A 13,835-nucleotide genomic window follows, 5' to 3' on the forward strand; every position below is an offset into this window, starting at 1 on the left:
ATACAATTTTAATTAATTTTATCAGATTTCAATAGCCAACAGAGAACACCTGAGAGGTCAAAGAACGAAGCACTGCTCTAGACAGATTAGGTGCTACTGCTGACTTTAAACCATTTCCCACTCAACAATATGAATATTCATTCATTCAATAATTCAACAGACTTTTATTTATTGACTGTTTATCTTGTGCTAGTGCATTGACAAAAGCCAAGTTTCAGTCATTACAATTGAATACCGTTCAATAATTGTTATCAATAAACAGTGTAATGATATTCTTCCCTTGATGGTAAGAACCTGATTCACTGCCATATTGGTTTGTGGATGTTATTAAGCTGATGAATATCCTGCCTTTCCTAAAGAACAAAAAGCATTTACCCTGAAAGACATTAATAACACTCACACACAAACCATCTGCCTACATTGCTTTTAAATCTGTAACCAGATAAACACAGAAGCTTATTCATGAATTTTTTTATTCTAGAGCACCCAAGGTAAGGCAAAAGTCATAGCTGAGAAGTTGCCCAAGTACAGTTGAGCAATGACATGGGCCAAAGTCATCACAGGAAGATGTGACCCAGACAAGTTGCTCTACAAAAAAGGGAAATAAATGAACAACTTCCTCAACTTATGTTGTGCCAGTCACTGTCTTTTGTCACTGGTGTCACTGGACAAGTCAGTCCAGTGTGCCTTCCAAGTTCTGGTTCTGCCACTTAGTCAGTTGCTTCAACAGGTACTTACTTTCTCTGTGCTTCAGTTTTCTCTTTATAGAATGTAAAGGTTGGACTACATAATCTCTAGAATTCTCTATCAATCAGGGTCTCAGCAAGAAATAGACTCAAATTAGGATAATTCAAGGAGACTATTCACGGAGGTATGGGCAGGAGGTAGGGAAACTACAAAGGACAGGGCAGCCACAGAAGAATAATCACCATCCAAGGTCCAAAGGGAGGAGGGAAGGAGGCAGTTACAGGATCCAAAAGGAAGGAGTCATGTAGCAAGGGCCACCTTGAGAGGAGCAGCGACTTCCCATCAAGGGGCCCAGTCAGGGCAAGATGATCACCTTGCAGGAAGGGCTCGATCTCCCTTTGATATCCTTCCCTGGACTTGCCATTGGCTGAACTCAACCAGAAGCCAAAGAACATATCAGTTTCCCAGGGAAGAGAACACAGTGGAGAAGGGTAGAGGGTAAGACCTGGAGATGGGAACTAGCACAGGTCCCTTCCAGTTTTAACACTCACTGATTCTGCTTGTCTGTTTACTTGACCACTGACATGACAAACCTGGAACTTCTGGGCAGTTAGGAATGGGTATGGGGCAACATACACACCAAGGTCGGCCCCTATGCGATCACTGTACAGAATATTTCAAGGTGCTGATATCATGCTCCTAGGTGAACCTCCAAGGTCTAGATATGTTATCTGATTTTCATCTTTAAAAGAGGATACATGACCTAAAAGGAATAGACCATATTTTCTATCCACTTCTCTGTGAAGCCTAAGAGTTAAGATGCCAGCACTGAAATCAGACACACCCAAGTTTGATTCCAGGTTCTGACTCTGGATAACCTGATTAAACTCTCTAAGCCTCTCCTCGTTTGTAAAATGGAGATAATAGAACCTACCGCGTGGGGCTGTTGGGAAGATTCAAAGAGACGGTCAGCATGTAGCCCAGAGTCTGACTGATACAAGGCAACATTTAATCCTTCACTGGGCATTTATCCAACAAAAATTTCTTGGGGAGTTGTTAATGACTATTACCTGAGTTACCTTCCTCTTCCTTCATTCTGACTCTGAAGGACTCCTTCCTATGACTGACTTTCTAGGGTTCCCAAAATGCCAACAATCAGTCACAGATTTTTACCGAAGCTACACATTGAACGAATTTGTTTGAAGAGTTATCACCTTAGACAAGATGAAATTAATAGCTTTCAGTGGAAAAATTGTTCATTTTGAAAATATAAATCTTCCACATTGAAAATAAAATCAAATCCAAAGAAAATATAAATCAATCATCACGTAATGCCATTTGAAAACTATAATTTAGAAAAAGGAAACTTGGATTCCACCAAAAGGATTTATTCCGGCAGTGTCTTTTATGACTATATAATCCTATTTTTTAAAAACTTGGGGGACTTTATTATCTATAGATACCCAAAGATAGGATAAGGATGGGTAAAAGACCACCATAACTATAAAAGAGAATGTGAAAATACAAAATGTCACGAGTATAGCAAACATCAGGTTTTGGATACCTAGTTGGGTAGAGGGGAAGAAATAAGTGAAGAGACTGTTGGTGACACAGAAGCCAAGATCCAAAGACCTCACAACTGAGCTGCACATTCTCATCTGGCCCGTCCACATTTCCAGAGTGCATTCTTGGTCCAGGCACTGGGATAGGCCTTAGGTGAGCAAATCCTATTAGTCCTCCAGACACCACTGCTGCTTTTGGAGTATCCAAGGTCTACTGGGAAGGTAGACTTATAAACAGCCATCCAGAGAACATTATGGACATTGTGCTATAACACAAACAAATCAACATGGGAACATAAATTCAGGGGAAAGGAGGGTCAAAACACCAAAGGCTTGCTGTCGGTTAGCCTTTGCTGTGTAAAAACTGATCTAAAACCATGTGGTTTAAACACCAGCCATTTATTCAGCTCCCTATTTGGCGGGTTAGGGGGGCCGTTCTGGGCCAGGCAACTTCAGTCCATCTCGAGTGGGTTTTCTTATGTCTGTGGTCAGGTGGTAGACCTGCTGGTGCCTGAGTAGTTTAGGATGGCTTCATTCACCTGACTGGTAACTGGCAGCCAGGGAAATTGGAGGACTAAGCCCTGGGTCTCTCGTCGTCCAGCCTGGGGTTCCTCACATGATAGCAGTCACAGGGTTCCCAAAAGCAGCAAAAGAAGGCAAATTCCAAGTCTCTGCCTACATCATGTTTGCTAAAGTCCCATCAGCCAAAGCAAGTTAGAAGGCCACGCCAAGAGTCAATATGGGAAGGGCTGTAAAGTCACACTTGAAAGGCATAACAGACATGGGAAGAATTGGGAGCCATTTCTATAATCTATCACAAGGCTACACACAAATGATATCTGAGGGGAATGTAACAGTCTCCTAGGAATTTACCAGGGTAGGAGCTATTCCCTGGAAGAAGAATCAAGACAGGAACCAGCACGTAAATGGAAAAATGCCTCGGACTCACCAAAGATGGAGCAATGAGAGGTTCTGGAAGCAAGGTTAGATTTCATCACATGATTTCTTTTTGTACAAGTATATTTGAAATATCCGTCGCTGTAGTGCATCCCATCATACTGTCTCCAGTGTCTAGTCTTGCCCCTGGGGCTTGGAAGCTAACCCAATAAGGCTGCTGGGGACGCTCATATAATATGCTCTGCAGGTAAAAACCCTATTATACTGACCATCCTTACAGGGAGACCTTGATGACAGGACATCCTGGAAATGAAATCCACAGCATCTTCATAAGCCATTAGAAGCAGAACTGTGCCTTCAAAGATACAGAAAAAAGGCTCTGGCAGCTACGATGAGGTACCCACTCAAGGGAGTAAGGAAACAAGACCCACCGAAGCAGAACTGTGTCATAAATGGTGTGGCTTCTATGTCCCTCTTTCATTTTCCCTTCCTGTTTCATACTCAAAACACAAGTAAATAGTCAATTGTTGCCAGTTTCATTCATTCATTCATTCACTCGTTCACTTCTCCAGCCAATATTTATTGAGACTTTCCACATACCAACAGAAGCTGGGAGCAAACAGAGATGAATAAGATGTCTCTGTCCCCACAAACCTCAGCATTTGGTGTGTGGGGGACAGAGAAATATAATCAACTACATTTCAGCCTGATGGTAATAGAGAAGGAAGCTCAGAGTGGTCAGGGAGAGCCTGGGAGGAGCACCTAAGCCAGACCAAGGTGTCAGGGACAGCCTCCTGGAGACCACGACACTTTTGCTGCATCATGAAGAATGCTTGGGAAATAGGCTGAAAAGAGGAGGGCATTCTAGGCAGAGAAAACAGAATGTACTGGGACATGGAAGCAAAGGAGGACATGGTATATGCAGGAAAACAGAAGCAGCCCCTATACTTCCTGTGACACATAGGAAGTACACAGAGGAAAGGGCAAGAGCAGGAGACAGCCAGGATGTTATCTGAGGAGTGATGGTGTACCACAAACCCTCCCCTCCCCATTCTCTACAACATTATACGAGGTACCAAACATTTATCCTTCCCGACTGACCCACTGAGCGCACCTCAGCATGAATGAACTCAAGTCCCTGACGTGCCTCAAGCAGCATCTGAAGTAAATCATGGAACTGACCTTGGCCCCTATTTCTGGCATCATTGGACAGGTAGGGTGGTGTGCAGGCAGGCTGGCATTCCCTGAAGCCTCATCAAGACCCCATATAGACTTTTCCTAAAGGCAAACTTGATTTATTGATACTTTTTCCTTTTAGGATGAAAGAAGAAAAGACTCAGAAAGGGCATCAGTGAACCTTCCCGTTCAAACAGCTCTCCAGTCCCAGAGAGCTGCCCTGACTAGCTGGTAGAACTCAATTCCCTGGCACAGCTATTATTAATATTAATATTAGTAATAATAACAATGCTCTGAATCAGTGGTTGTTTTATATGAGTCAGGCCCTTGGCTAAACTCCTCATGTATATAATCTCATTTATTCCTCATATTAACTTCATGGAGATATTTTTATCATGCATGAGGAACGAGGTTTAGAAATAAGGTACAGTGACTTACGCAAGGTCACAGTTAGGAGTCACAGAAACAGAATCTGTATGCTGTCCCCTGGCTTCTGTCTTAACAGAGCTTTCTGTGCCCTTCCCCAATCCTATGGGAATCCTGGTCTAAACAGCCCCGATCCCTGACCTTTCCACACCAAGCTCCCCTACTCTACTCCCAAGTTTACCAGACTCATTTATTCATTCAGGGATATTTTTGCATCCCCACTAGTGTACATGAGCCTGAAGAAGATGAATCAGACACAGTCTTGAGCCTAAAGTGTTTCTATTCTAGTAGGATATTCCTTAATCCATTGATCCATTCATTCAACAAATATGACTCAGCGCCTACTGGGTGCCAGGAGCTCTGCAAATGCTAGGAAAATCGAAGTCAAAGTTCTTGCCCATTCTAATGGAATTTAAGACAGGCATATAAATAATTATCACGAAGGTACGCGCAGCAGATACAGGGTTGGAATGCAGGTTTCCCGACTCCCAGGTGAGTAGCTAAGCTTCTTGAAAGAGCTGTTTCTAGTCAATGCCTCTCCTTCCTTCCTCCCAATCTCTCCTTACCTCGCTCCACCGGGGCTTCCATGCCACTGTTTCACTGAAACCTCTTCTCCAGATCACCAGTGACTTCAAGGTCACCCAACTGATTGGCCATTTTTCTAGCTTTATCTTACAACAGCGTTTGACACAGTTGATATTCTATCCTTGTCAAAACATTTCCCTTAATTTCCGTGATAGCACTCTCCAGGTGTTCCTATTTCACTGCCCATCCCTTTTTAAACTTTGCTGGCTCTTCCTCTTCTCTTGACCTCTAAATATTTTATCTTGCTAAGGATGGGTAGCTGGACCCACCCTATGGCTTTAAATATCATTTCCAATGACGCCCAAATTTGTATCTCCAGTCCTGACTTCTCTCTGGAATCCTAGACTCTTATATACAAATGTCTAATGATATCAAATTTAGCATTCAAAATAGAACTCTTGGAAATGCAAATCAAAACAACAATGAGGTATCACCTCACACCAGTCAGAATGGCCATCATTTTTTTTTTTTTAAAGACACATTTATTCAGCGTCATGACCAGACTATTACATTTATCAATCAACAGCATGGGTGCAAAAAAAAAAAAAAAAAATCTATGTTAAAACCCTTTGTTGGAATGCTTTACACTTTCCACAGAACAGAAACTAAAATAACCTGTTATACAATTAGTCACAAATACAGTCCTTGAGTTTTTTTGCCCATACACATGAGTATTGTCTAAAACATGTCTTCTTTGTAGCAGCTAGGCCCTGCCACCACTGTGTTTGGCTGAGTTCACAAATCTTTTGACCCTGTAGCTTCCCTATCACTTCCCTGGCTGTCCTCTCCTACTAAGCTTTGTTTCCTGGCAGTAATCAAAACCTCTGCCACTGCCATAGCTCCTGCTGCTGCTGGAACCACCACAGCCACTTTGGTTTCGGGGTTTGGCAAAGTATTGGCCTCCACCACCATAGGGGCCAGAACTTCTGCCTCCAAAGTTTCCTCCTTTCATGGGTCCAAAATTTGAAGATTGATTGTTGTAACTGCCAAAATCATTGTAGCCTCCGCCACCTCCAAAATTGCTTCCACTACCACCGCCAAAGCCGCCTCCGCCCCCTCCGTTGTTATAGCTGTCACTCCCGCCATAGCCACTGCCCTGGTTTCCATAATGTCGACCACTTCCATAGCCTCTGCTTCCTCCAGAGTAACCAGGGCCACCTCCTCCATAACCACCATCATTACCAAATCCATTATAGCCATCCCCACTGCCACCATAGCCACCACCACCACGGCTGCCACCAAAGCCAGCTCGACCACTGAAGTTTCCTCCATGACCAAAGCTGTCATTCCCACCAAAACCACCTCCACGACCACCACCAAAGTTTCCAGAACCACTTCGACCTCTTTGGCTGGATGAGGCACTAGCCATCTCTTGCTTAGATAGGGCTTTCCTTACTTCACAGTTGCGACCATTCACAGTGTGGTATTTCTGAATGACAATCTTGTCTACAGAGTCATGGTCATCAAAGGTTATGAAAGCAAAGCCTCTCTTTTTGCCACTGCCTCCATCAGTCGTGATTTCAATCACTTCAATTTTCCCATACTGCTCAAAATAATCTCTTAGGTGATGTTCTTCACTGTCTTCTTTAATGCCACCAACAAAACTCTTTTTCACAGTTAAGTGGGCACCAGGTCTTTGAGAATCTTCTCTTGAGACGGCCCTCTTTGGTTCCCCAACTCTTCCATCCACCTCGTGTGGCCTTGCCTTCATGGCCGCATCCACCTCCTCCACAGTGGCATACGTGACAAACCCGAAGCCTCTGGAGCGCCTGGTGTTTGGATTCCTCATTACCACACAATCTGTGCGCATTCCCCACTGCTCACAATGGCTCCTCAGACTCTCATTGGTTGTTTCAAAACTCAAACCTCTGAAGAAGAGCTTCCGCAGCTGTTCGGGCTCTTTGGGTGACTCTGACTTAGACATGACGGCAGTGGAGGGGGGAGACGTCAACGATGCTTACTCGGTGGCTTCCACGGGCAGAAAGCAGAATGGCCATCATTAAAAAGTCTACAAATAACAAATACTGGAGAGGGTGTGGAGAAAAGGGAACCCGCTTACACTGTTGGTAGGAATGTAAATTGGTGCAGCCATTATGGAGAACAGTATGGAGGTTCCTCAAAAAAAAACTAAAAATAGAGTTGCCACATGATCCAGCAATCCCACTCCTGGGCATATATCCAGACAAAATTATAATTCAAAAAGATACATGCACCCCTATGTTCACAGCAGCACTATTCACAATAGCCAAGGCATGGAAGCAACCTAAATGTCCACCAACAGATGAATGGATAAAGAAGATGTGGTACATATATACAATGGAATGCAGTGCTCAGCCATAAAAAAGAATGAAATAATGCCATATGCAGCAACATGGCTGGACCTAGAGATTAGCATACTAAGTGAAGTCAGAAAGAGAAAGACAAATACCAAATGATATCACTTATAGGTGGAATCTAAAATATGACACAAATGAACTTATCTACAAAACAGACATAGAGAACAGACTTGTGGTTGCCAAGGGTGGGGGGAGGGAAGGATTGAGAGTTTGGGGTTAGCAGATACAAACTATTATATATAGAATGGATAAACGACAAAGTTCCACTGTATAGCACAGGGAACTATATTCAATATCCTGTGATAAACCATAATGGAAAAGAATATGGAAAAGAATGTGTGTGTGTGTGTGTGTGTGTGTGTGTGTATGTATTATATATGTATAAGTGAATTATTTTGCTGTACAGTGGAAATTAATATGACATTGTAAATCAACTATATATCAATAAAATAAAATTTTTTAAAAAACCAGGATAGAACTCTTGATTTTCACCACCAGTTCTGCTACTCTCTTATTTGATCAACAGCATAACACCGACTGAGTTGCTTGAGCCCAAAGCACATAGTCATCCTTTTTTCTTCTCTGTCCCTCACCCACCACATCCAATCCATCAGTTAGTCCTGCCAGTGTGCCTCCCAGATGTATCTTGAACCCCTCCACTTTTCTCCATCTTCACTCCTCTCAATCATCTTTTATCTTAACAACAACAGAAGCCTTCCCATTGGTCCCCCAGCTTTCACTCACACTCCTCTCCATTTCATTCTCTACAAAGTAACCACAAGGAACTATTAAGAGTACAAATCAGAGCATGTCACCCGAGACTTCAAACTCTCCAAGGTCTCCACTGCATTTAGAATAAAATCCAATCTCTTTACCTGTCCCAAATCCCAATATGAGTTGTGACCACTGCTCTATTCTCATCTCCTTCTGGGCTTTCCTTTGATCTCTCTACCCCAGTCACACTGGCCCAGGGCCTTTGCACCAGCTGCTGCCTTTGCCTGGAATGTTCTTCCTCCTGATCTTCACATAGCCAGCTCCATCATGTTATTTACATCACGATGTATATGTCACCTCCTCAGACAGGCCTTCCATGACCAACCACTCTAACATATCACTCTGTTTTAATTCTCCATGTGGCACTTATTACTAATGAATCAGTGTGTGTGTGTGTGTGTGTGTGTGTGTGTGTGTGTGTGTTTAGCTTATCTGTTTCTTGCCTATTTATTCTTACTAGAATGTAAGATTCAAGACAGCAGAGGCCTTATTTGCTTTTGTTGAGGATATAAAAGAGTAACCAATGAAGATTAAGTAATCAATAAATACTGAAGATGTGAACAGATGAATCCCCTAGGACTCCCATAAAAAGAAAAGGCAATTTTTCTAAGTCAAGAAATTGCTAACATTCACAGGAATATAGACTAGATGAAAAGGCAGAGGGCTATGTACCAGATGAAGGAGCAAGGTAAAACCCCAGAAAAACAACTAAATGAAGTGGAGATAGGCAACCTTCCAGAAAAAGAATTCAGAATAATGATAGTAAAGATGATCCAGGACCTCGCAAAAAGAATGGAGGCAAAGATCGAGAAGATGCAAGAAATATTTAACAAAGACCTAGAAGAATTAAAGAACAAACAAACGGAGATGAACAATACAATAACCGAAATGAAAAATACACTAGAAGGAAGCAACAGCAGAATAACTGAGGCAGAAGAATGGATAAGTGACCTGGAGGACAGAATGGTGGAATTCACTGCTGTGGAACAGAATAAAGAAAAAAAAGAATGAAAAGAAATGAAGACAGCCTAAGAGACCTCTGGGACAACATTAAATGCACCAACATTTGCATTATAGGGGTCCCAGGAGGAAAAGAGAGAGAGAAAGGACCCGAGAAAATATTTGAAGAGATTATAGTCAAAAACTTCCCTAACATGGGAAAGGAAATAGCCACCCAAGTCCAGGAAGTGCAGAGAGTCCCATACAGGATAAACCCAAGGAGAAACACGCCGAGACACATAGTAATCAAAATGGCAAAAATTAAAGACAAAGAAAAATTATTGAAAGCAGCAAGGGAAAAACGACAAAAAACATACAAGGGAACTCCCATAAGGTTAACAGCTGATTTCTCAGCAGAAATTCTACAAGCCAGCAGGGAGTGGCATGACATATTTAAAGTGATGAAAGAGAAGAACCTACAACCAAGGTTACTCTACCTGGCAAAGATCTCATTCAGATTCGATGGAGAACTCAAAAGCTTTACAGACAAGTAAAAGCTAAGAGAATTCAGCACCACCAAACCAGCTGTACAACAAATGCTAAAGGAACTTCTCTAAGTGGGAAACACAAGAGAAGAAAAGGACCTACAAAAACAAACCCAAAACAATTAAGAAAATGGTCATAGGAAAATACATATCAATAATTACCTTAAACGTGATTGGATTAAATGCTCCAACCAAAAGACACAGGCTTGCTGAATGGATACAAAAACAAGACCCATATATATGCTGTCTACAAGAGACCCACTTCAGGCCTACGGACACATACAGACTGAAAGTGAGGGGATGGAAAAAGACATTCCATGCAAATGGAAATCAATAGAAAGCTGGAGTAGCAATACTCATATCAGATAAAATAGACTTTAAAATAAAGAATGTTACAAGAGACAAGGAAGGACACTACATAATGATCAAGGGATTGATCCAAGAAGAAGACATAACCATTATAAATATATATGCACCCAACATAGGAGCACCTCAATACATAAGGCAACTGCTAACAGCTATGAAAGAGGAAATCGACAGTAACACAATAATAGTGGGGGACTTTAACACCTCACTTACACCAATGGACAGATCATCCAAACAGAAAATTAATGAGGAAACACAAGCTTTAAATGACACAACAGACCAGACAGATTTAATTGATATTTATAGGGCATTCCATCCAAAAACAACAGATTACACTTTCTTCTCAAGTGTGCACAGAATGTTCTCCAGGATAGATGACATCTTGGGTCACAAATAAAGCCTCAGTAAATTTAAGAAAATTGAAATCATATCAAGCATATTTTCTAACCCCAAAGCTATGATATTAGAAATCAATTACAGGGGAAAAAAATGTAAAAAACACAAACACATGGAGGCTAAACAATATGTTACTAAATAACCAAGCGATCACTGAAGAAATCAAAGAGGAAATTAAAAAATACCTAGAGACAAATGACAATGAAAACACAATGATCCAAAACGTATGGGATGCAGCAAAAGCAGTTCTAAGAGGGAAGTTTACAGCAATACAAGCCTACCTCAAGAAACAAGAAAAATCTCAAATAAACAATCTAACCTTACACCTAAGGGAACTAGAGAAAGAAGAACAAACAAAACCCAAAGTTAGCAGAAGGAAAGAAATCATAAAGATCAGAGCAGAAATAAATGAATAGAAACAAAGAAAACAATAGCAAAGATCAATAAAACTAAAAGCTGGTTCTTTGAGAAGATAAACAAAATGGATAAACCATTAGCCAGACTCATCAAGAAAAGAGGGAGAAGACTCAAACCAATACAATCAGAAATGAAAAAGGGGAAGTTACAACAGATACCACAGAAATACAAAGCATCCTAAGAGACTACTACAAGCAACTCTATGGCAATAAAATGGACAACCTGGAAAAAATGGACAAATTCTTAGAAAGGTATAACCTTCCAAGACTGAACCAGGAAGAAATAGAAAATATGAACAGACCAATCACAAGCACTGAAATTGAAACTGTGATTAAAAATGTTCCAACAAACAAAAGTCCAGGACCAGATGGTTTCACAGGTGAATTCTATCAAACATTTAGAGAAGAGCTAACACCCATCCTTCTCAAACTCTTCCAAAAAAAGGCAGAGGAAGGAACACTCCCAAACTCATTCTATGAGGCCACCATCACCCTGATACCAAAACCAGACAAAGATACTACAAAAAAAAGAAAACTACAGGCCAATATCACTGATGAACATAGATGCAAAAATCCTCAACAAAATACTAGCAAACAGAATCCAACAACACATTAAAAGGATCATACACCATGATCAAGTGGGATTTATCCCAGGGATGCAAGGATTCTTCAATATATGCAAATCAATCAATGTGTATTAACAGGTTGGAGAATAAAAACCATATGATCATCTCAATAGATGCAGAAAAAGCTTTTGACAAAATTCAACACCCATTTATGATAAAAACTCTCCAGAAAGTGGGCATAGAGGGAACTTATCTCAACATAATAAAGGCCATATACGAGAAACCCAAAGCAAACATCATGCTCAGTGGTGAAAAACCGAAAGCATTTCCTCTAAGATCAGGAACAAGACAAGGAGGTCCACTCTCACCACTGTTATTCAACATAGTTTTGGAAGTCCTAGCCATGGCAATCAGAGAAGAAAAAGAAATAAAGGGACTCCAGATTAGAAAAGAAGAAGTAAAACTGTCACTGTTTGCAGATGACATGATACTATACATAGAGAATCCTAAAGATGCCACCAGAAAACTACTAGAGCGAATCAATGAATTTGGTAAAGTTGCAGGATACAAAATTAATGCACAGAAATCTCTTGCATTCCTATACACTAACAATGAAAGATCAGAAAGAGAAATGAAGGAAATAGTCCCATTCACCATTGCAACAAAAAGAATAAAATACCTAGGAATAAACTTACCTATGGAGACAAAAGACCTGTATGCAGAAAACTGTAAGACACTAATGAAAGAAATTAAAGATGATACAAACAGATAGAGAGATATACCATGTTCTTAGATCGGAAGAATCAATATTGTGAAAATGACTATCCTACCCAAAGCAATCTACAGATTCAATGCAATCCCTATCAAATTACCAATGGCATTTTTTATGGAACTAGAAGAAAAAAATCTTAAAATTTGTATGGAGACACAGAAGACCCCGAATAGCGAAAGCAGTCTTGAGGGAAAAAAATGGAGCTGGAGGAATCAGACTCCCTGACTTCAGACTATACTACAAAGCTACAGTAATCAAAACAATATGGTACTGGCACAAAAACAGAAATATAGATCAATGGAAGAGGATAGAAAGCCCAGAGATAAACCCACGCACCTATGGTCAACTAATCAATGCAAAGGAGGCAAGGATATACAATGGGGAAAAGACAGTCTCTTCTATAAGTGGTGCTGGGAAAACTGGACAGCTACATGTAAAAGAATGAAATTAGAACACTCCCTAACACCATACACAAAAATAAACTCAAAATGGATTAGAGACCTAAATGTAAGACCGGACACTATAAATTTTTAGAGGAAAACATAGGAAGAACACTCTTTGACATAAATCACAGCAAGATCTTTTTGATCCACCTCCTAGAGTAATGGAAATAAAAACAAAAATAAACAAATGGGATCTAATGAAACTTAAAGCTTTTGCAAAGCAAAGGAAACTACAAACAACACGAAAAGACAACCCTCAGAATGGGAGAAAATATTTGCAAATGAACCAACGGACAAAGGATTAATCTCCAAAATATATAAACAGCTCATGCAGCTCAATATTAAAAAAACAAACAACCCAATCCAAAAATGGGCAGAAGACCTAAATACACATTTGTCCAAAGAAGACATACAGATGGCCAAGAAGCACATGAAAAGCTGCTCAACATCACTAATTATTAGAGAAATGCAAATCAAAACTACAATGAGGTATCACCTCACACCTGTTAGAATGGGCATCATCAGAAAATCTACAAACAACAAATGTTGGTGAGGGTGTGGAGAAAAGGGAACCCTCTTGCACTGTTGGTGGGAATGTAAATTGATACAGCCACTATGGAGAACAGTATGGAGGTTCCTTAAAAAACTAAAAATAGAATTACCTTATGACCCAGCAATCCCCCTACTGGGCATATACCCAAAGAAAACCATAATTCAAAAAGACACATGCACTCCAATGTTCATTGCAGCACTATTTACAATAGCCAGGTCATGGAAGCAACCTAAATGCCCATCAACAGACGAATGGATAAAGAAGATGTGGTACATATATACAATGGAATATTACTCAGCCATAAAAAGGAACGAAATTGGGTTATTTGTAGAGACGTGGATGAATCTACAGACTGTCATACAGAGTGAAGTGAGTCAGAAAGAGAAAAACAAATAT

General features: G+C 40.7%; 1 protein-coding gene and 1 pseudogene across 3 annotated transcripts in view; both read right to left on the bottom strand.

Annotated features, from left to right (window-relative positions):
* The window catches only part of HTR7 (5-hydroxytryptamine receptor 7), a 93,185-nt gene that overhangs the window by 64,748 nt on the left and 14,602 nt on the right, over window positions 1-13,835 (bottom strand). The window lies entirely within an intron of this gene.
* On the bottom strand, window positions 6,100-7,257 carry LOC137767644 (heterogeneous nuclear ribonucleoprotein A1 pseudogene; annotated as a pseudogene).

Source organism: Eschrichtius robustus, chromosome 7 (assembly GCF_028021215.1).
Source record: "Eschrichtius robustus isolate mEscRob2 chromosome 7, mEscRob2.pri, whole genome shotgun sequence".
NCBI classification, from domain to species: Eukaryota; Metazoa; Chordata; class Mammalia; order Artiodactyla; family Eschrichtiidae; genus Eschrichtius; species Eschrichtius robustus.